Consider the following 22,946-nt stretch of genomic DNA (forward strand, 5'->3'; position numbering starts at 1 on the left):
TTAATTCTTCCAGGCTGACCCTCAGTTAACGTGACACATAGCTGCCCGTGGTTTTTTGGCTGTAGAATTTCTTTTTTGATTGATCCTAAGGACTAAGTTAAATGAATTAAGATTTGACGTGAAGATTTTCTCAAATGGAGAAATGTCCTTCTGGTTGCAACATATCTGTAAATGTACTAAATAATGACAACCATGTTGTCGATTCTTGGAAAGGTTCACGCCTGATGACATGGCTTGTGACAACTGCAGAGCTGAAAAAACAGCAACAACAACAACAAAAAGCTTCAAATCTCCCCAATAGGAGTCACTCTGGACTGCTGGTATGCATTTATGCTCATACAAGAAAACAGAAGTGTTTTAACATGTAGCAGTTCCGCATCTAAATCTTAGATGCCTGTTTGCATTAGGAGAAGCTCTATAAGGCTATAAACCTATGCTGGGTTACAGCATTTACTTTAAAGGAAAAGTTAGCAATTCACCATAAGCATCTTTAATGGCTGGCTGAAACACAAGGATAATTAGAGGTTAATGGGACATCTAGAGTCCTTAGAATCTACAGAATAATGGTGATTCAAAGAAAATATCACGATATAGCGCGGATATAATTTCCCTACACCCCTAATGTTCACTGTATTTTGGGACCACAAGGCACACTCTAATTTCAGAGAAATCATCAGTGCACCTTTATTCTGAAAAACCTGCACAAGACGGCATAATCTTGTTTCTCAAACTGGTTCCATGATCGAGTGCTAGACTGCTTATGTTTCACTGCAACCTTTAATTCTTCCAGGCTGACCCTCAGTGAACGTGACACATAGCTGTCCGTTTATGTGCAAACATGTCACAAGTACTGTTAAAAAGGGCTTCACTGCAGCCGTCTCTGTCCGGAGTCTCCTGTTGCCATGTCAACAAAGAAGATAACAGCTCACACTGGAGAAGACTATCGTCCTGCTCAAACAGGAACACGGCTGTCTGTAATAATGCCAGTGTTTATATAAATAAAGACCCAGATGAAAATGTTACAAGCGCATAAAAGCTGGAAGTAAAAATCCATTCCAGGTTTGATTTTCATGTCTGGAGTCTGAATGTTGTTTTTTTCTTCTGTACAGCAGCTCTGCCGTCCTCCTTTGTTGTCTCTTCCAACCTCCACCCTGAGTGTGGTTTAACAGGCTCAGATCAAGCAGCCCCCCACCCTGCTCAAACTCACCATAATCGTCCTCGCCCTCTCCACGTCCACCATCACCTTCACCTCCCTCCCTTAGTATCAAAGCAAGATCTCCTCTCATAATTCAATTCTGAATCAGCCCTGATCCTGCACATCAACAAGTTCACCGCCTTGGAATGACATTGGCTCTCCCTGAAACATCCCGCCCGACCCATCCCTCCCCTGGTTAAGGAAATTACATATTTTTTCTTTGCTCATTAAATAAAACCATGTTTACTGGTTACCTGAAAATTGGGTTGTGCCTGGTGTTGTTGCCAGCTGTGAGGCTTCAATCAGGTAAATAATAAACTGGTTTCGATCAAAGCCAGTGTGCTGGAAATGAAATGACATTTCTGGAATTTGGCTTTAATCTTGTCTTGGGCAAACATGCTCACAAGGTGTTTGGTGTAATTTGAGGGACATAACTGTGCATGAAAATTTAATTAAAATGCTTTTCAGAGACCTGAATTCACTCCTCGCTGGAATTTAATTTGCACCAAACATCCCCTGGGCAGTGCTTTTTGTGTGACAGACAGATGACATGCGTGTCTGACATTTTTACAGACTCCCCCCCCTTTCTTACAAAGGCATTACCTTCAAAGCTGTTGTTTTGAGAATCTGCCACAAGTTGCTCTTTCAGTCCACTTAGTTGATATTAACCAAAACTAATGAAGCCTTTAATGAGCTGCAGTGCAACAAAGAGGAGCTGCTGATTTAGTTTCACCAACAGATATTTTTGGATCTTTGACTGAACCTCCTGGGAAGCCAGAGATGTTTTCTTTGGAATATTGATTTTCTCTGGTAGGTCTGACTCTAACTCCCACTGTTTAGAGGACGGGGCTGGAGGGGGGGCTATCACCACATGGAAAATGTCAGGATTTGTCCTGCTTCACAAATAATTGAGCTGAGTTTTTTTGTTCGACTGATTAAAAGAGGTTCTGTCCCATTGAAGTAAAACACTGCAAGCATTTACATTTACTTTCAATTTTTCTAGTAAGTTCTGGCAAAGCTTTGGCCAAAAAACGGCTATCCGGGTGTACATTTACACAACATTTATTCCAAAGCTGTCATTGTGTTCACCTATGAAGCAGAATCTCTTGATTCTGTAGATACTGAAGGATTTTACTGAAATGTAAACTTGAAACGTTTGTTTAAAGTTCAGTTTCTCAGTTGGTTTTGTCAGAAAAACACATTTGCTGTATAGCTACATTCTGACCATCACAATAAAAAAGAGAGAACCTTTTTCTGAAAGGCCTAAGAAGAAATGAATGAAAACATTGTTGGTGAGTAGTTGGAGCTGCAGGAACTGAAACAGAACTTCTGAGTGAACATAGATTTTGGTCTCACATATTTGACCTCATTTCCTCTGTTTGTTTTTCATCTAGTCCAATAAAGAAAAGATTTGTTTTGGGGTTTGAAGGATTTTTAAGGCTTCTTCGATCACTGTACACTGAATTTTAATGCTACTCTTCTTTAAAGACCGGTAACAAGATCAGGTCAAGATCTGCTTTGTGTCAAACTGCCGGGCAGCAGAAAGGAGTGTTCTTTGGTCAGATGAACTCAAATATTCACATTAAAAGAGATGATTTGTCATGCAAATCAAGGAGTTTCTTCCTTTTCTTTCAGTTTTCTCTCCATCAAACATGTAGGGAGAATCCAAATTCATTCCCTACCCCTACATTCCCTATCCCTATCCCTCCTAGCGGATAGTAATTGAAAAACTGTGTCTTCTATACAGACTTTACTAGCATTCGATGATGTCATGAATGGTAACCAGTCATCTACATTAGTGCAAAGCTGCCAGTACTTGGAAAATACATGACAACATTGGTTTAATAACTTTAAAAAGTCAAGCAAAAAAAGAAAAATACCTACATTTAAATGTAAACTTTCGTGCTTCAGACCACACCCACGTGAAGAAATAAATTTCTCCTCCACGGCACAGTGCGACGCGGATCACCCTACCGGCAGAGGGATACCCAACCCTCTGCCAATCTTACTATGGCTTCTCCTTTAAAAAACAAATCCGTCACCACCACAGCTCCAAATGCCCCTGCAATCAGAGCAAAAGGGAGGAGCCAGAGGGGTAGGGGAGGAATTCAGATTTGGCTGTGGAATTACTTTTTTGATTGATCCTAAGGACCAAGTTGAATGGCTTAAGATTTGATGTGAAGATTTTCTCAAATGGAGAAATGGCCTTCTGGTCGCAGCTTATCTGTAACTGTACTAAATAATGACAGCCATGTTGTCGATTCTTGGAAAGGTTCACGCCTGATGACATGGCTTGTGACAACTGCAGAGCTGAAAAAACAGCAACAAGAACAAAAAAAAGCTTCAAATCTCCCCAATAGGAGTCACTCTGGACTGCTGGTATGCATTTATGCTCACACAACAAAACAGAAGTGTTTTAACATGTAGCAGTTCCGCATCTAAGTCTTAGATGCCTGTTTGCATTAGGAGAAGCTCTATAATGCTATAAACCTATGCTGGGTTACAGCATTTCCTTTAAACGAAAAGTTAGCAATTCACCATAAGCATCTTTAATGGCTGGCTGAAACACACGGGTAATTAGAGGTTAATGGGACATCTAGAGTCCTTAGAATCTACAGAGTAATGGTGACTTTACAATTACATTTTCACAAATTAGGCATAATGATCGTCCTTTTATATTCTGCAGGAGTGCTGAGAAACCCCCCCAATAAAGATCCTTCCCCTCAGAACGCATTTAAGCTGCGTCTTCAATTATTCATATTAGCTCTAATCCTCTTGATGTAGCTTTTATTAGCTTGTCTTATTTATTGTTGTTTCTTAGTTGCTCCAGGGGAAAACTGAAGAAGGCTTTTTCTGTATTACATCAGGGATGCTGGCCATGTAATGAGTTTTCCGTCTGTCTTGTGTGTCTTTGTGCCTTCATTACTTGCTTCAATCAGTAGTTTCATTCACAGAGTCATGTTTTGTGTCAGCTGCACTCAACAGAGTAGCCCTGCATGCAGCACAGGCTAGCTTTCATTATCTGTTCACTGTAAAAGCAACGCTTTAAAGAATCACCTCTTTCCTCTTCATTAACTTAAGGGAAAGCCTAATCTGTTTTTTTTAGGTTAACAGATTTGAAACATGTTTGACATTATTACTGAAGAAATGAGCAGAAATTGCAGGTTTTTTGTTCCCTCACTGCTGAGTCTTGTTAGATTTGCATTGAAGTAGTTGCTCACTAGTGGAGGCTATTTACATGCTTCTTTGTATGCCTTGGTGAACACAAGACATTTTTGATTCGCTGGGTTACATGGATATTAAAAAAAAGGAAGAATAGGATGCAGGTCTCATAAGGATTTGCTCTTCCTGCAACCGATCAGCAATTCAATGGACCCCTGTGGTTTTCATAACTACTGAATAGCTCCTTTTCCAATAAATCATGGATGACTTGGAAATAAAAGATCACAAGACAAATTGTCTCTTTTACTGAATTTAAGTGGCTATTTTTCCCACATTTTCCACATTTTCACAGTTATATTGATTCCTATTATTGCTTTCACTAAGGTTTTGTCTCATTGTCTCCAGTGTTGGTAAGTATTTCCCAAGATGTCAGTCGGTTTATAGAATATCTTTGTGTGTGATGTTTCTTTTCAGCAAAGCCTTGTTCATACAGCTGCTTAGCAGTTCCAGTTCACACAGCTTCCACCAATAGATCTGTCATGTAGCTGCCAGGCACAGCAGTGAGTGCTGAGCAGTTAGTGGGTTAACTGTCTTTTAAAGTTGAATTGAGTGCAAAACTAAAGTGTAGTTAGAAACTAAGGGTGTCTTTGGAAATGTAATTTTGAACGCCCAAAATGCCTATTAATGTGTGTTTACATTGATGTTTCATTGGAAATGGTCTTTTGAATGTGTGTTGCAGAGGGTGGCATGAAGGTAGCTTTTGGCCTGCTACGTTTGAGATCTTGAGTCATCGAAGTCAAAGTCAGGGAAGATTTTTGCAGGAGTATAAGCAGTGACACTTTTACCTAAAGACAAGCTGTTAACTGCAGGTTTTGTTTTATGTGTCATAACTCTTTCAATTGACTTGCTTTAGGTTCGTACCAAATTAGGTCCATTCAGTTGCTAGTTTTTCCACAATATTATTATTTGTAAATTTGCCATATTGGAACCAGAAGTCGACACCTCTACCACTTGAAAGCTGGCTTGGGAGAATCCGTCAATCAAATGTTTTGCATGTTTGATGTAAGACCACCTACTTTTATTGAGGCATCTGATAGGTCAGTATATAACTTGAATAACTGGCAATAAAGAAAAAAAAAATATGACAAAATAAGATTATCTAGAAGATGTAGGAAAAAAAAGGATCATTAGCCAGAATGGTTATTCTGACCAATAGAATGACTGAGTAACAGCTGTTAATTTCACCATAGAAGTCTATGGGATTTCAGCTTCTTGGAGCCAGTGGGTACTTCCTGTTTGGAACGCCAGGGGAAGGGGTTACAGTCCAGTTCTTAGTTGATGGTTTGACAAATGAACCAACAAAAACTAGATGTTGCTAGAGACTTGTGATACTTCCAAATCTCCATCTCTAACCACCTTCCAATCAAAAGACATGCTTCAAAAAATCTGAGCATGCATGGAAAATAAACTAATGAAAAAAATATTGACACCACCATGTACATACATTTATTATTGATGTAAAGTCTGACTTATAAGGTTTGAGGTACTGCAGTTTTTGGTACAAATTTTGAACGGGGACAGAACATTTTTAGACGGCTTGGTTTATGCAAGGCCTTGTTGCTTCACCACCAACCCTTTTTGTGGTAAAGTCAATAGAAATTGATTTGACGGTTGCTGAGGTGCTGCTTCAAGGTTTGTCATGTTTGGTAGATTAATGTTGCTATTGTAGAGCAATGGGTTTCAGATATTAGTTCTAGGCTATAAACAAATCAACGGCCTGGATTTATTTAATAGGGTCAGTCCTTAAGTGAACATGTACCTTGCAGGCCAACCCTCAGGCCCACAGGTTTGGCTTTAACGTGGGTAATCCATCCTTCCAAAGACGCTAATTCTTTCATGAGCCGCTGACCTCCACCTAAGTATGCTCAGCAGTGTCGCCAGAATGGATAGTGAGAAGATGAGATGCAGCAGCACAGCAGGGAGGTGCAAGAGGGGGGAGGGGGGGGGGGGGGGGGGGGGGGGGGGGCGAAGCATGGTGGATGAAAACGAGTGATTTGAGCCCATCCCTCTGCTCATGTCTGCTCATGTCTCACGGCTGGCCCTCATCATGGTTATGGCCCAGCTTGGCTCATCTCTGCGTCTGCCATCTTTCTGGAAGTTGGAGTGCAATATTTGAAGATGCACATTCTAGTCAAATGTCTGACCTAGGAAACATTAGGAAATGGGAATATGACAAGAATGCAGATGACCTGAACATATTCAAGATTCAGTCATAGTGTCATACAGTCCCACAGATGTAGCTGGTGTAGATGTTTGGACCAGCAGCATGGAGAAGATTGTTAGATAGCATCACCAGCAGTTGTTCACAGAAGATTTATTGGGGAAAGAAAAGTTTCTAGTTTTCATTTAGGGTATCTGGAGCAGAGGGAGTGTTCAGTTTAGAACAACAAACTGCCACACCATTGAAGGGAGAAGTGCATTTGAAAACTCTTCAGTCTAAGATCCATGTGGATAAAATGTGTCCTCAGCAGCTTTTCCAGCCAGATGAGAGTTAAATGTAAAGCCGTGAAGGTGTAACTGCTATCGTTTTCTGGACTGTAAGCTGCATCGTGTTTATCCACTGTGCTGTTTTAAAGTGCCTGCAGATATGAGTCTACCCTTTTTTACGCCGGTGCTGTGAGGTGGGCAGCTAATCTCTGCATAAATAGTATAGACATGAAAACTGATAGGGGAATGTGCGGTAAAATAAAACATGTTTGACGTGTTTTTCCTTAGGTGCAGTTAAAACGGTTTACTTTTATGGTTCATAGCTGTGAGAAATCATTGTTCAATTGATGTTTGCAGGAATTATAGATCAGCTCCTTTTTTGTGACTAGTGTGTTCTCCAGTAGAACTGCTAGTTTGCATTCAGGACAGTCAGTGTCAGCTTTATAAACACATGATGAAATGTTTTAAACTCTGTAATATAACTTCTATTTATTCCAATTTTCCAGGTAAGTATTCGATTTTTGATTGGCTACAGGGTGCCCATTAAGATAGAGATAGTGCCCAAAATGATGTGCATTATCAGAAATAAATGGTAGAAGCCTGAACTGTCTCATGCAACGCTAAAATCTGTTAATTTCTGATAATGCACACTTCAAATTGCATTAGTCTGTTTATACCATGGTCACTTACGAAAGAAATAAGTATTCAATCAATTCTTAATACTTTAGTCTTGTTATGTTTTTGGTTTAAATAGCTTTTTCACAGAAAAGCGGATTTTGCTACGTAGTGCAATACATTGTCATGGTAACAGCTACAGAACCTACACTGAACCCGCATTTCAGCGGCAAAGAAGAGTGATATGCTAAACATCTCCATGAATTAAACAAAGCATCAGTTCAGCCCAGTTCAGTTGCTACTGCTACACACTGGCATTTAGGCCAGCGCAATAATATACAACATTTGGACTATGTGACCTGAACTACTTTCTTAGGTGTGCATTATTGTGCATTCAGGACAAAGCCTGGTCTCTACATTCTATCATTTTATCACTTTTTTTATTTATTTATTCATTTATCTATTTATTTATTGATGTGTGTGTGTGTGTGTGGGTGTGTGTGTGTGCGTGTTTTTGCGCGCGGGGGGGGGGGGGGTTGTCGCACGGTTTGTCTTGTCATCTTGTTTTTAAATTTTATTGTATTTTATGCAAAGCACTTTGAGTGACATATGTTGTTGAAAAAGTGCTATATAAATAAAGGTTGATTTGATTTGATTTGATTTGAAGGTTGATTTGATTATCCTTGTGGTATATAACTTTTTAATTGACACCCAATCAGAATTGAATATTAACCCGGATCATGGTATAAATATGGGATTATGCCCGACGAGGTGTCCATTTTTAGAAATGAATGGACGACATTCACACGAAGGTGTAAACCACCCGACACAGAGCAACCGTCCTCAGGCTTCTGCACTGTCTGTTAATTTCTGATAATGGACGCCTCGCCGAGCATTATCCATTATTTATAGACCCATTTTACTAGGAACTCTGCAAGATGTTTGATTTTTATTTGTATATTTTGAAAACTGAGTTAATTTATGAATTTTCAACATGGAATTTCAGAGTCTGGATTTGTTCTGGATTTTTGCTTCTGCCTTTTCTTATTTGCTGTCACTAATTTATCAATGCTAGCAGTTGTATAACCTTCAATTTAAAGCTAAATTTAAACCCACATTTTTAATTTCACGTTTAATTCAGACTGGGATTATTAACAAACATTAAAGTCCTTCAAAAATCCATTAGACGGACAGGCGATGTACCAGTCCTGGTACATCGCCTGTCCGTCCTGGGAGAGGATCCCTCCTTCATGTAGACATCCCTGAAGTTTCTTCTATTTTTTTCGTGGAATTAATTTTTTTTCAGGAGAAGGATGTTCTCAGGGAAGGGATGCCCAATTTAGCTTAGTCTCTTTAGTTCATCAGCTATTGTATTTTATAACTGATTTTATGCTTTGTACAATTAGTGAAGCCCATTGAGACAATTGTATTGTAATATTGGGCAATATCAATTCAACTGATTTGAATTGAATTGAACTGAGTTGGTGTCAGAAGAACTTTTTTTATGCTTATTGCTTTGTTACTGCTTTGTATATTCAGCTGTTTTAAATTTTGGAGCTCAAATTTGTAGGTTTAGGTGCAAGATCCCTTTTTGGCAGGCAGATGAACCCAAAATAGCTGATTACCGTTTTGGAATGAATAAGGTGGGTGGAGTAAACTGTGGTCAGTATGTCCCTCCCACTTCAGGCTAAATTTTTACCTCTTAAAATGAACTGAGTCCCGTCAAGAGCCATTTATCTATGGCTAAAACATGACAGCCGTGGATATCATGGTTACGGAAGCTCTGAGCTGCCACTGCGAAAAATATTTTTTGGAACAGCTTCTCGTAATAACGAGAAAGTATCTCGTTATAACGTGATACGTTTCTCGTAATAACGAGAAACTTATCTCGTTATTACGAGAAACCTATCACGTTATAACGACATACTTTCTCGTAATAACGACATAGTTGTTTACAGTAAAACGTCATCTTCTCGCGGGACATTTCATTCTCGTCTTGATGACCTGTGGGAAAAGATGGAGAATCAGCGGGAGCCTCTTTATTCCTTTTTAAGGGATAGAAATGTGTCAGAGGACAGAATTTCCACCATGAGGAATGACAAAGTAAGTTATACTTATGAAAAACATAGTTTACGTCAGTTTCATATCGATTTAATTTATTTTTTTGTTACTGAATGAGCCTGCCGTGTACTGCGTAGACCTGAGACCAAGACCTCGTTAACTTAAGTATTGTAGTAGCTGCAAGGAAGCTCCTTAGGCGGGTGGTTGTCAAACATCTCTTTATTAATGTTTTTGTATCTCAGAACGGTCACAGCACGAACCAACAGGCACAGCGAGCTTCTTCTAACTCCAGCGACAACGTTCACCGAACGCACACGCACACACACCCACAGGTAGACCCCGCCCCCTCTCTCCCACCAGTCATCAGCCCACCGCTGATTGACACACACTGTGGTCTAGCATCTTGCAGAAAGAGGGGGGCGCCGGCCACCTGCAGCTCTGTCCAAACTCTGGGTCGTCACAGTATGTAATGTTTTAGAGTTGCAGGGTATAACTCTCTTCAGTATGGACGTGCTGTGTTAACGTCTTTTATTAACATAACTGGTAGCAATCGCTTTTAACAGAAGGCTTCGTGCTTCGTTCATATCCCATAATGCATTATTCTTATTGTCAATACATCTTTACCGTAACGGAGATGCATTCGAGTGCAGTAGGATAAACGTATATCAAAATATTACAAAGTACACCTCGATTAATGCTGTTATCCTAAGCTAATCATAGCGTATACTTTTATCCTTCAGAAATGACGAGTTGAGCATGATTATTTACAATTTATTAGGTGTCAACATCAAGCAGTTAATGTAGAACTTTATGTTGATAGCATTCATAAGCAAGTGAGTGAAAACTATTTTATTATTGGCTTCATCATGACATAAGAAGCCATGCCAACTAGTTATGTTTGATATTATGTGTAAAAACCACAACTGGAGCAAATGCGCGTCCTGGTGGTGTGATGCACGTAGTGTAGCTCCAGATAGTCACAAACTGTCTTGATGCTTCTTGATGAATATGTTGCGTATACAATCCTACTTTTTTTTAAGGTACAGTAAACCACTGTTTAGTCCAGTTTAAAACAATTACTTTTACCATGAATAACTAATAATAAATTGTTTCTGTAGATTGACATATCAGTTATTGGAAGCATGGATGATGACAGCTTGGCCACCTACGTTCCAATCTACGGTGACAGGATTGCCACACGAAGGTTTTGCTCTGAATATAAAAAGAAAGGTGAGAGAGATGCACAACGCCAGTCATTGCTTCAAAAACTAAAAAGAAAGATGGGATTTGACACACAACCAGAAGGCCCTGACCATGGAGAACATGATACAACTCAAACACATCCAAGGGCATATTTGAAGAACAACAAGCTGGCTGTGAGAAAGACCAGAAAGGTTGAGTTAGGATGGATACACGAAGGAAAGCAGCTACACAAGAAAAATGGAGGTGGAACAAGGAGAATAGATTTGCCAAAGGAAGCAAAAAAGGCTGACATTTTAAGCATTGCAAAGGAACTATTTTTTCCAAATGGAAGATCTAAAAAGGGACAACTGGAGGATTTTACTTTTGATATTTTAGATTATCAAGAGGATGCAGTATTAGATGAAAACACCACAGTAGGAGAACTTTATTCCCTGCTAAAAATGGGAACGTTAAGATTTTATCTTTGCACAAGAGAACGGAAGGAATCAAGAATCCCAGAAATCAGTATTCCAGATGACCGCATGGACCACGATGAGCCAGAGGATGAAAACAGCTCCTCATATTCATCTAACTTCTCAGAGGTCCTGATAGGTCCTCACACTGGTGAACCTCTGGCATGGCAACTGGAAGACACTCTGCCCATTTCATCAAGTGATGAAGGGGAATCTGTGAGTCTTAATCTTACTTCAGCCACCCTGAACTTAAGTTCTGTGAACCAGTTTGTCTCAAACAACTCTGCACCAACGATAGCTACCTCCACTGAAGAGCCTGAACCTGCTCTTATGCTCCCACCATCTGCTGTGTCTATTTTGTCAAGTTATGAAGGAGACTCGGCAGTTCTTCTTATTCCTTCTTCTGCCCTTGAGCTGGCAAGTCAAAGCAATATCACAACCAGTGATGTGCCATCTACATCCAGTGTTACTGAGCAGCCTGCATCTACCTCTGTGTCCCACATACCTAGTATGACTTCATCAGATAATGAAGCACACAGTAATACTGAGCTGTCCGGATATGACACGATTAATGTTAACATTAAACTTCATAGGACAATGCTTATGGATGAACTGATAACACAGTTCAAAGATCCCAGCTTGCTCACCTGTCCTTTAAAATTTAGTTTTATCGATGAAATAGGAGCAGATGCAGATGGAGTTTCTAGAGATGTCTATTCTGCTTTCTGGACAGAGTTTTTAGACAGTGCTGCTGAAGGGCAAGACATGAGAGTTCCATTACTTTCCCCAAAGTGGCAGGAGGAAGAATGGAAATCTGTTGGACGGATCCTTGTAAAGGGGTTCCTAGACCATGGCTATTTCCCAAGCCGCCTTGCACCAGCTTTCACAGTGGCGCTGGTTTTTGGTGAGCACTTGGTGTCACCTGACTTGCTATTTGAGTCACTCCTCTTTTACATCAGTCCAGAAGAGAGAGATCTTGTGAACAAGGCTTTGCTGGAGGATCTTCTTGGTGAAGAGCATGAGGAACTGCTTGATTTATTAGATCGTGTGGGTGCTAAATTTATCCCAACAAGAGAAAACTTGAAAGCTGTGCTTTTAAATGTTGCACATAAGCTGATCATTCAACAGCCAAAATATGCTCTTGATAAAATGTCAGAAGTTGCAAGAACAACATTTGCACATGTCTTCAAGAGCCAACTAAAAATTCAAGAAATGTATGAAAACATGACACCTACACCAAGAAAGGTTCTGAAATTATTAGATGCTAATCCTACTACACAAGCTGAGAGCCAGAGTCTGAGGTACTTACAGCAGTACATCAGAGGACTTGATCAGGCAGGTCTCAGAAGGTTTCTGCGATTTACAACTGGCTCAGATGTGCTTTGTGTTACTAAAATCGAAGTTCTCTTCACACCCTTAGATGGAGTAGCACGGCGGCTAGTAGCACATACATGTGGTCCAGTTCTGGAGCTACCTTGGACATACTTGTCCTTCCCAGAGCTGCGTGTGGAGCTCGACAATATACTGAGCAGCAACAGCTGCTATTTTATGAACATTGCGTAATATTAAAAATAAGGTGCCTGTTGAAATCTTTTTTTTAATGTTGAAATGTTTCACAGAAATAACAGAAATGTGCACAAATAAATCTAAAGTGTTTTGGTAACGTTTTGGTTATTACTATGTAACATATTCCAAAAGAAGTTTTTTTTATTTGAAGTAAGAATAGAGACAATATCAGGAGAATGTACAAATGCGATGTACCACTGTAAAATTCATATTCAAGAGTTTTTGTTATTGATGCCAATGGAAAAGAATCACTTCTTGAGAAGGAAGACTGGTTAAAAGAATACTGTGAAAGACGAGCATTTGAGGTAACATTAACACTGTTCATAAAAAGATTTCCAAGTTAAGCAGGTTAAGCTTGAAGAATGCATCTACATATCTTTTTTTCTTTTTACAGGGCAGTATTATATGTTATATTCCTTTCTGGTTTGATGTGCATTAAGCACAATGATGTCCTGGTTCACAACAAAAGTATTTATTTTTGTACTCGTTTTTAATGTATGTGAAGTTTCTCATGTTCACTTTTGAGATTTGGTTTTTCAGATTTAAAACATATCTGCTCTACAGTTTTGCACTTTGATGGAGAGAACCTCCTCCCAATAGGACATTTTAGAGCACTTGTTAAATGAACATTTTGTTTACCATGTCAAAGCACATGTAGCAACATTTCTGAATGTTATGAGGAAAAGAACAAAATTGTTGGTTTGATCACCTAAATTGTTTATTTTGTGATGATTAAAACATTACACATTCAACATAATGAGTCCTTGATTTTTCAACTTTTTATCATAGCTGCATTTCCAGATTAGTTGTCAGTTTAAAACTGACCTCAGTCACCAGGTACAGAGAACTTTAAGGATAGTTGTTGTGTTAGACATAATGAAAAGTATATTTTATGTATTTACTGAGGTGGGGTGTGGTTTATAAATTGGACCAAATTTGAATAGGTTGTGTACTGTATTATAGATTTAACATTTTTAATGACATTTTCTAAATTGTTCTCCAACATGTACACTTAAATGTATATTATGTAGAATTTACATATCTAAATATCTTACACATTTATGAGAAAACTGAGTAAACCTAGATCCATATCTTACTAACATTCCACTACTCTTATGTCATAGCATTTTTTCAGTCATACACAACAGCAAAAAGTTTCAAGTTCTGTAAACAAAATATATGAAGGTGCATGAAAGGACAATATGACACCAATTATGAGTGCGCAGAAGTTGATCATAAAGAAAGCAGGAAACTGTTGATTTGAACCAGTGTTACACGTCTGACAGGTTTGAACGTATGGAAGCTCTTAAAAATAGATACAGTTCAATTGCTTCATTTGGTGTGGTCGGTGCATGAAGACAGTTTTCTGCCATCAGGAGGCAGGATAGTGAGAAGACGGTTTCATCACATGTGTCTGGTCCCCTCTGAAGACAATGTGCTTTGCAAGTTGCCACTGCTTGCTCGGAAACTTGCTTCAAATAATCTTGTCCACCAAAAAGCTGCGGGAGGGTATACATCATGCATGGTCGGCCACTTGGAGCAATCGCATTTCTGCTCTGACGAATGATGTGAGTGTTCCATAAATGAACAACATTTTGAAGCTCTTCCTGAAAGGGAAGCAAAAACAAACATGTTTATACATTACATATCCCTTATTTAAAAGCATATCCTTATCATATATTATTTTCTCTCTCAAATACATGTACACACCTCGATGATCTTCAAACAGGTGAAAAGAATCAGCTGCTTGTCCAAGAAGTCCCCAGTGAAATCATCTGAATCCTTCAGTTTTTGAAAAACGTTAATCCAGTACTGTGCATGGTGTTTCCTTAAGAAAGCCCACCAGCTCTCTATTCGCTGATTGTGGGTGCTGGATCCTAAAATGAAGCAATTTCTGGCAAAGCTGTCATCATTATCAAGGCGTAAAAATCTTTGAATGTCTTCCATTGTACCGTTCTCTGTCCCCATGTCTGTACGGACTCTGGCTGCAGTACCACCTCTTTTCTCAACTTCTGAAATGAAATATCCAGCAATAATTTTAGGATTACTGTTTGTAGAGTATGCATGAAGCCAGATAACCATTCTGGAAAACCCATCCACAGCCCCATTCAGACAAATTCCATATGGTTTCAGTTTATCATAAGAGTCCACATGCCAAATAAAGTTTGGTCCAGGATTACAATACAGTCGACGACGGAGACGATTACGTTGTCTCAACTCAACACCTCTGGGATCCAGAATTTTGATTAACTGTCTCACTGTGTTCTGGGTGACAACAAATCCCTCCTGTATACATCTAAGATGTTGCAGTTTGTATCCATTAAGTTGACCATAAGTCTGCAGTTGTCCAATAAGAAATAATGCAATGTCAAGAACGTCACTTTGGTTTTTTCTTCTGTGAAGTCTCAGTGTTGACAAGATTCTTCGAAGAGTCCGAAGGCTGATTATTATTCTATCAACAGCGCTGAGTGAAAGCAGTATTTCTCTATGGTTTAACCCCATTGAAAAGTACACTTTAATTAGAGAATGCAAATGTCCTCTATCTGCATCCATGAAGGAAGTCAGTCAGTAGGTTTTCTTAATCCTCTCAAAATCTTCAGGTAGTGTTTCTTCGTCCAGCCTCAGAGATGTCGATCTGTAAAAACAAAAAAAATTATTGGTGCTATGTTTTTTTCTTTTTTAAATAACAGTTTAAATAAGTGATTTTACTGAACTTTTCTACATGTTAAGCTTCACACAAAGTTTGCCTTTGTTTTTGAAAGAAATGTCAGAAGTTCAAGTCTTCAAAATTTAAAGTTGCTTGAAAATAGGCACTGTGAATTTTAAGAGTTTAAATATTAATTCAAATAAGTATGCATTCCAAAACGTAAAATAGAACCTTGTTTTTTCTGCATCTTTTGACGGATTATTGATACAGCCATCATCCTGTTCCTCTCCAGCGCGTCAAAAAAGCTCACGTATACGTGCATCACACCACCAGGACGCGCTTTTGCTCCAGTTGTGGTTTTTACACATAATATCAAACATAACTAGTTGGCATGGCTTCTTATGTCATGATGAAGCCAATAATAAAATAGTTTTCACTCACTTGCTCATGAATGCTATCAACATAAAGTTCTACATTAACTGCTTGATGTTGACACCTAATAAATTGTAAATAATCATGCTCAACTCGTCATTTCTGAAGGATAAAAGTATACGCTATGATTAGCTTAGGATAACAGCATTAATCGAGGTGTACTTTGTAATATTTTGATATACGTTTATCCTACTGCACTCGAATGCATCTCCGTTACGGTAAAGATGTATTGACAAAAAGAATAATGCATTATGGGATATGAACGAAGCACGAAGCCTTCTGTTAAAAGCGATTGCTACCAGTTATGTTAATAAAAGACGTTAACACAGCACGTCCATACTGAAGAGAGTTATACCCTGCAACTCTAAAACATTACATACTGTGACGACCCAGAGTTTGGACAGAGCTGCAGGTGGCCGGCGCCCCCCTCTTTCTGCAAGATGCTAGACCACAGTGTGTGTCAATCAGCGGTGGGCTGATGACTGGTGGGAGAGAGGGGGCGGGGTCTACCTGTGGGTGTGTGTGCGTGTGCGTTCGGTGAACGTTGTCGCTGGAGTTAGAAGAAGCTCGCTGTGCCTGTTGGTTCGTGCTGTAACCGTTCTGAGATACAGAAACATTAATAAAGAGCTGTTTGACAACCACCCGCCTAAGGAGCTTCCTTGCAGCTACTACAATACTTAAGTTAACGAGGTCTTGGTCTCAGGTCTACGCAGTACACGGCAGGCTCATTCAGTAACAAAAAAATAAATTAAATCGATATGAAACTGACGTAAACTATGTTTTTCATAAGTATAACTTACTTTGTCATTCCTCATGGTGGAAATTCTGTCCTCTGACACATTTCTATCCCTTAAAAAGGAATAAAGAGGCTCCCGCTGATTCTCCATCTTTTCCCACGGGTCATCAAGACGAGAATGAAATGTCCCGCGAGAAGATGACGTTTTACTGTAAACAACTATGTCGTTATTACGAGAAAGTATGTCGTTATAACGTGATAGGTTTCTCGTAATAACGAGATAAGTTTCTCGTTATTACGAGAAACGTATCACGTTATAACGAGATACTTTCTCGTTATTACGAGAAGCTGTTCCAAAAAATATTTTTCGCAGTGGCAGCTCAGAGCTTCCGTAACCATGATATCCACGGCTGTCATGTTTTAGCCATAGATAAATGGCTCTTGACGGGACTCAGTTCATTTTAAGAGGTAAAAATTTAGCCTGAAGTGGGAGGGACATACTGACCACAGTTTACTCCACCCACCTTATTCATTCCAAAACGGTAATCAGCTATTTTGGGTTCATCTGCCTGCCAAAAAGGGATCTTGCACCTAAACCTACAAATTTGAGCTCCAAAATTTAAAACAGCTGAATATACAAAGCAGTAACAAAGCAATAAGCATAAAAAAAGTTCTTCTGACACCAACTCAGTTCAATTCAATTCAAATCAGTTGAATTGATATTGCCCAATATTACAATACAATTGTCTCAATGGGCTTCACTAATTGTACAAAGCATAAAATCAGTTATAAAATACAATAGCTGATGAACTAAAGAGACTAAGCTAAATTGGGCATCCCTTCCCTGAGAACATCCTTCTCCTGAAAAAAAATTAATTCCACGAAAAAAATAGAAGAAACTTCAGGGATGTCTACATGAAGGAGGGATCCTCTCCCAGGACGGACAGGCGATGTACCAGGACTGGTACATCGCCTGTCCGTCTAATGGATTTTTGAAGGACTTTAATGTTTGTTAATAATCCCAGTCTGAATTAAACGTGAAATTAAAAATGTGGGTTTAAATTTAGCTTTAAATTGAAGGTTATACAACTGCTAGCATTGATAAATTAGTGACAGCAAATAAGAAAAGGCAGAAGCAAAAATCCAGAACAAATCCAGACTCTGAAATTCCATGTTGAAAATTCATAAATTAACTCAGTTTTCAAAATATACAAATAAAAATCAAACATCTTGCAGAGTTCCTAGTAAAATGGGTCTATAAATACATTAATAAATAATAATAAACATTAATAAAGAGCTGTTTGACAACCACCCGCCTAAGGAGCTTCCTTGCAGCTACTACAATACTTAAGTTAACGAGGTCTTGGTCTCAGGTCTACGCAGTACACGGCAGGCTCATTCAGTAACAAAATAATAAATTAAATCGATATGAAACTGACGTAAACTATGTTTTTCATAAGTATAACTTACTTTGTCATTCCTCATGGTGGAAATTCTGTCCTCTGACACATTTCTATCCCTTAAAAAGGAATAAAGAGGCTCCCGCTGATTCTCCATCTTTTCCCACAGGTCATCAAGACGAGAATGAAATGTCCCGCGAGAAGATGACGTTTTACTGTAAACAACTATGTCGTTATTACGAGAAAGTATGTCGTTATAACGTGATAGGTTTCTCGTAATAACGAGATAAGTTTCTCGTTATTACGAGAAACGTATCACGTTATAACGAGATACTTTCTCGTTATTACGAGAAGCTGTTCCAAAAAATATTTTTCGCAGTGGCAGCTCAGAGCTTCCGTACATGGTCAACTTAATGACTTGAAACTATCAAGGTCAGCGGCTACAGAAAATTCCAATCTTCCGACTCTACCTTAAAAAGAACCATGTAATTTTTGTCACCATGTTTATTTATTTTCTTTTAAACAGTTTGACAGGACTTGGCTTTGGTTTTATTCTGAAAGGTTTTTAGGAAAGTAAATCAATATAGACTAAATGATGGCATTCATAAGTGTTTAACCCTTGTGCTATCCTAGGCACTTTAACATTGGGAGTTGGGTCATCTAGACCCACTAGACAGTGAGCTGGACCTTTTTTCTTAAATGATTTGTGATCTTCACTGGTCTCCATGGATTACATGAAATCTTTCCACCTTTATCCACCTTTGTCATGGTAGGGAGAACACATCAATGTAAGGGTGGGGTCATCTAAGATGGCACAAGGGTTACACTGTCATGTATTCCAGTGAAAGTAGTTTTCCGCTTTAATCCCTGCCTGGGATTGATCATCAGAACACAGTTTTGTACCAAGAATCATTTACGTCTAACTGCCAAGTTCCTTTTCTCTCAACTTACTTAACAATTACCAAGAAAGGATTTGAGCAAAGTTTTAACCTCTTGAAGGTCCACATGCGGGGACTCTCACATTTTGCATTATTTTAACACAGTCGTTACCTCTGCTTAACTGGGGCCCTATTATACAAAGATGAAAAGGCATGTCAAACACGAGCTTGGGTTGAAAATGGAAAACATCCTAGTGGAGAGAGTATCTATTCACCAAAGTCTGTCATCTGACCAAACAGAACAGAAAACCTGGTCAGAACTCCTGTGTCGCCCCAGTGCTTGGGATCATCAATTTGCAGTTCTGCTGGGACCTACTGTAGTGTGGCCATGAACATTTGCATCAACACATGGATAGAGATTACGAAAGGGGCAACAAGTTGTACAGCCCATAACTAGCTGTGAGGGTAGCTAATGCAATAAAGTTAATAGTGTCTGTCGTTACTAACTGACTTCTTGGTTCTTTTGTTATCATACAGGGGTTGTATTTAAAACTACCTGACATGTTTCGACGGACACGTTCCAGCTTGGTCAGAGTCCTCATCGGGTGGTTGTGCGTGACGTACATAAAAACTCCTGATTGTCACTGAGGCGGAATCACCCGTCAGACTTTAAAAGGTGTCTCTGCCCCTTGCTGTCTGTTCGCTGCTGGAGGATGTTGCTCCAGGTATGGGAGAGCATGAAGGCCTCCCCATCCTAACAGCCACCTGATGACGACTTTGACGAAGATGGAACGCGTCCATCGAAACATTTCAGGTATATTTAAAAATAACCCGTGTCTGAAAACAAAAAAGCCAAGAAGTCTGTAAGGGTAGTTGTGATTACAGCTTTACTAATGACTAGAATGCGATGTAAGGGCACTGTGTAGCATCACCCGTATCACGTAGGTCAGTGACGTGCGGTGAGGTTAATGGCTGGTGAGGCACTGACGTCATCAGTCAGATTTACAAACATATGAACCATACTGAGTTAGTTATTCACCATTTGATTGACAACAGTTAATGTGTTTTGTTTAAAATTTCATTATAACGTGTTTTTTTTCATATGCAAACTGCAGCATAGAAAAAAAGCACAAACGTTATTATCGTCTTACCTTTACTTATAAATAAAGTCCATATGCCGCTCCTTCTGAAGAAAATGACTTGCCGCTTGCTATCACTTCTTCTAGTATTTTTTAGCGTCATAATCTCAGGGCTCACCGGCGCCCCCTAACATGAGGCACGAGAATGTCTGGCCTCACCCAGCAGCTTTTTCGCCAGCATTTAGCACTCAGCACAAGAAACACGTCCCTCACATACAGTTATTTATAAAAACAAAACACTGTACATTATATACATCTGCTAAATTATGTAAACTCAGCTCATATAGTACAAGTGATTGAACCGACATACAAAGAGACAGCAGTACCGTATGACTGCATATGACATGCAATGCAGGTATTGCGCAATCCAAGGTGAGGCTCAGCGGGCTGGTGCCTCATCGCACGTCACTTAGTATCTGAACGGCAAATGCGGAAATTCAGCGATTTTGAAAAGAAAAAACACCCAAAAATGGTAAATTTAAATGGAAAATGACTGCAAAGCACAAATTACTGATTAAATATAATATTGAATATATTTTTTCTCTTTTCTTCCCATAATGACAGGTGAGGCACAGCCTCACCTGCCTCTCCTGACTGTACGTCACTGACGTAGGTGCATGCAACTTAAATTAGTCTTGTGGAAACTTTACAACACACTTACCACACGCACACGTATGAGCTTCAAGGAAACTACAAATCGCTCTCCCCTATGATGCAGCCCCTCCTCCCTACGACCCCTCCATGGACCCGGACCACCCAAAAACCCACAGCACTAGCATGGGCCAACCCTGTACGTGTGAATGTGGCTATGGCTTTGACATGGGTGTGTGTATGAGTGTGTATCATGTGTTAGAATAAGCTTTGTACGTACTAAAAGGTATACTTCAAATTTGATGGGTGAGGGCAATAGAATGGTGGGTAGAAATTCTCAGCAGACTTTGTTGTGAATATGTATATGACCGTAGATTTTTACTAAAAAAAATTTTAAACCATCAAATCCAAAAACTGCAGCTAGGTCACATGGACGTAGGTGGGGGTGAGAGAGTAATAAACGCTCTGGGGCTAATGTCATTAATCCTCCTACAGGAAGCAGCTCCACACATTTCTTTTAAGATATGGACACTCTTATCTTTGGGAACACACTTTAAGTCGTTGATAATTTCGGTGACGCTTTTAATGTCCTCCATCACAGCCACCACACCTGCAGACTAAAGCTGTGCCTGAGGTGGCAACAGCAACTCACGTGCTTTTCATCCCTTAGACCTTCAAGGGTTTCAGAGTTTAGGCACATACATATTTTTAATCTCCAGTTTTTTCTAGTTACAGTACTACAACTAGTAGGCCTACGTTTAACTTACTGAAGCCTTTATTTACGGTGTTTTTCCATCAGTTTTTGTCAAAGTTAAGGATTTGTTTGGTTTTCCTCCTTTTTCACTGAAACCTGGCACATTTTCCTCTCCTCAGTTTGCTTTTCCTGGCAGCAGATGTCATAAATTTGGGTTTACCTGACTTCATGGTGGTGCACCAACCTACCTGTCACCTGCTTGTATGGTCTTGTTGATAATTTTGCTCTTCTCCAGAAAGTCTTTGTTCTGCAGGCGTCATGTCATGACGGCTTCTGTCATTTCTTTTCTAATCTCACATCAATGCCAGCTCCAAAACATTTTATTTTTTTATTTCATGCAGCAGCATCTGCAGCAGGAATAAAACAGATCTCCAGATGGATTTAACCTTCTGAGCTTTTTTTGGTTTCCAGAGATAAAGAGCAACTGCCATAATGCCTGCTGTTGTCACGGCCCCCTCCCTCCCCTCCCAGCATTTTTTTATCCTGGCACCTTCATCATTATTGACAGCACTCAAACTCGCTCCATTACACTCGGCAGGCTCCTGCTCTCCTTGCTTCTCCAGAAAAAAGCTTGGAAGTGTTGTTGTGTTTCCGTGACATTTCTGCTTTGCTGGGTTCTGAAAACCCATGAGGCTTTGTTCTTGATGCCACGTGTTATTGGCTCTCGATGCAGCTCCAGAAATGTGGTAAACTAGAGCCGTTTTCAGAGAGAGCTGACCCAGAATTAGGTCCATTTTTTCAGAATCCTTCTTAAAACTGTCTTGCTGTTTCTTTAACATCCTAATCTCTGCTCTGTCTGGTCGTGTTTTAGTTGTGGTGGGATTTTCTGTCGAACAAAGGAGAAATTTTGTCTCCTTTTGGCCCTTGCTCTCCTGACGAGCATCCTCGCATGCTTCTTTTTGTTGTTTTTGTGTGCACATTCACGCTGAATCCCAGCATGGCTGAGACAAAAACAACGTTGAAATGTGAAAAACAATTCTCCTTCCAAAACAAAAAGCAAATAAGAGAAAAACGAGGCTGTGAGTTGGTGTGTCATGTGTTAGTCTAAATACTGTCTGATGACTGCATTAAACAACTTGTGGTCCAAACTCCTCTCATGAAGGGATTAAAGGTGAGCTGGCAAAAGGAAGGCTGACAGGTGACCAGGTTAGAGACATAAAGTTCGGCTTCAAGTTGTTTACAAACTGAAAACTTGTTCTGTGGGTTTTCTATGGTTGTCATTTTTTTATTCCTGATGAAACAAACACATATACACAAACATGCCAAAATTTTAAGACATATTTATGGTTGGCACTTTATAAGCTCCATATGAGAAAACCTTTGGGTGTCATTTTTTCCTGGTTTGCTGCATCAATGTCTTTCATTTTTTTTCTCATGTAAAGGTGATTTTAGTTTGTGTGAACATAGATGTTCAGCACTCATGTTTGCATGGGACGTGTTGCTAAATGTAGCCAAAACCATCCAATACAGATTCATGAAGATTCTTTGGGTTTAAAGAAACTCGTTTGACAACTACAGCAGATTATTCAAGCCTCCTAGCTCTGACACTCATGGGGAGACACGCACTGGTGGACTAGCAGCATGAGATTACTTCATCTCTGTCCCCAGATCCTTTTTCACTTTGTTCT

At 39.5% G+C, this 22,946-nt stretch overlaps 1 protein-coding gene and 1 long non-coding RNA gene across 3 annotated transcripts in view; one reads left to right on the plus strand and one right to left on the minus strand.

Annotated features, from left to right (window-relative positions):
- Window positions 1-22,946, plus strand: part of nav3 (neuron navigator 3) — a 518,579-nt gene that overhangs the window by 111,582 nt on the left and 384,051 nt on the right. The window lies entirely within an intron of this gene.
- On the minus strand, window positions 14,462-16,717 carry LOC144989345 (uncharacterized). Its single transcript, XR_013653486.1, has 3 exons — window positions 16,621-16,717; window positions 14,694-15,376; window positions 14,462-14,618 (listed from the first exon to the last, which is right to left on the minus strand). It is a non-coding gene; the product is annotated as an uncharacterized LOC144989345 (long non-coding RNA).

Source organism: Oryzias latipes, chromosome 23 (assembly GCF_053564925.1).
Source record: "Oryzias latipes strain Hd-rR chromosome 23, Olatipes_Hd-rR_3.1".
In the NCBI taxonomy this organism is placed as follows: domain Eukaryota; kingdom Metazoa; phylum Chordata; class Actinopteri; order Beloniformes; family Adrianichthyidae; genus Oryzias; species Oryzias latipes.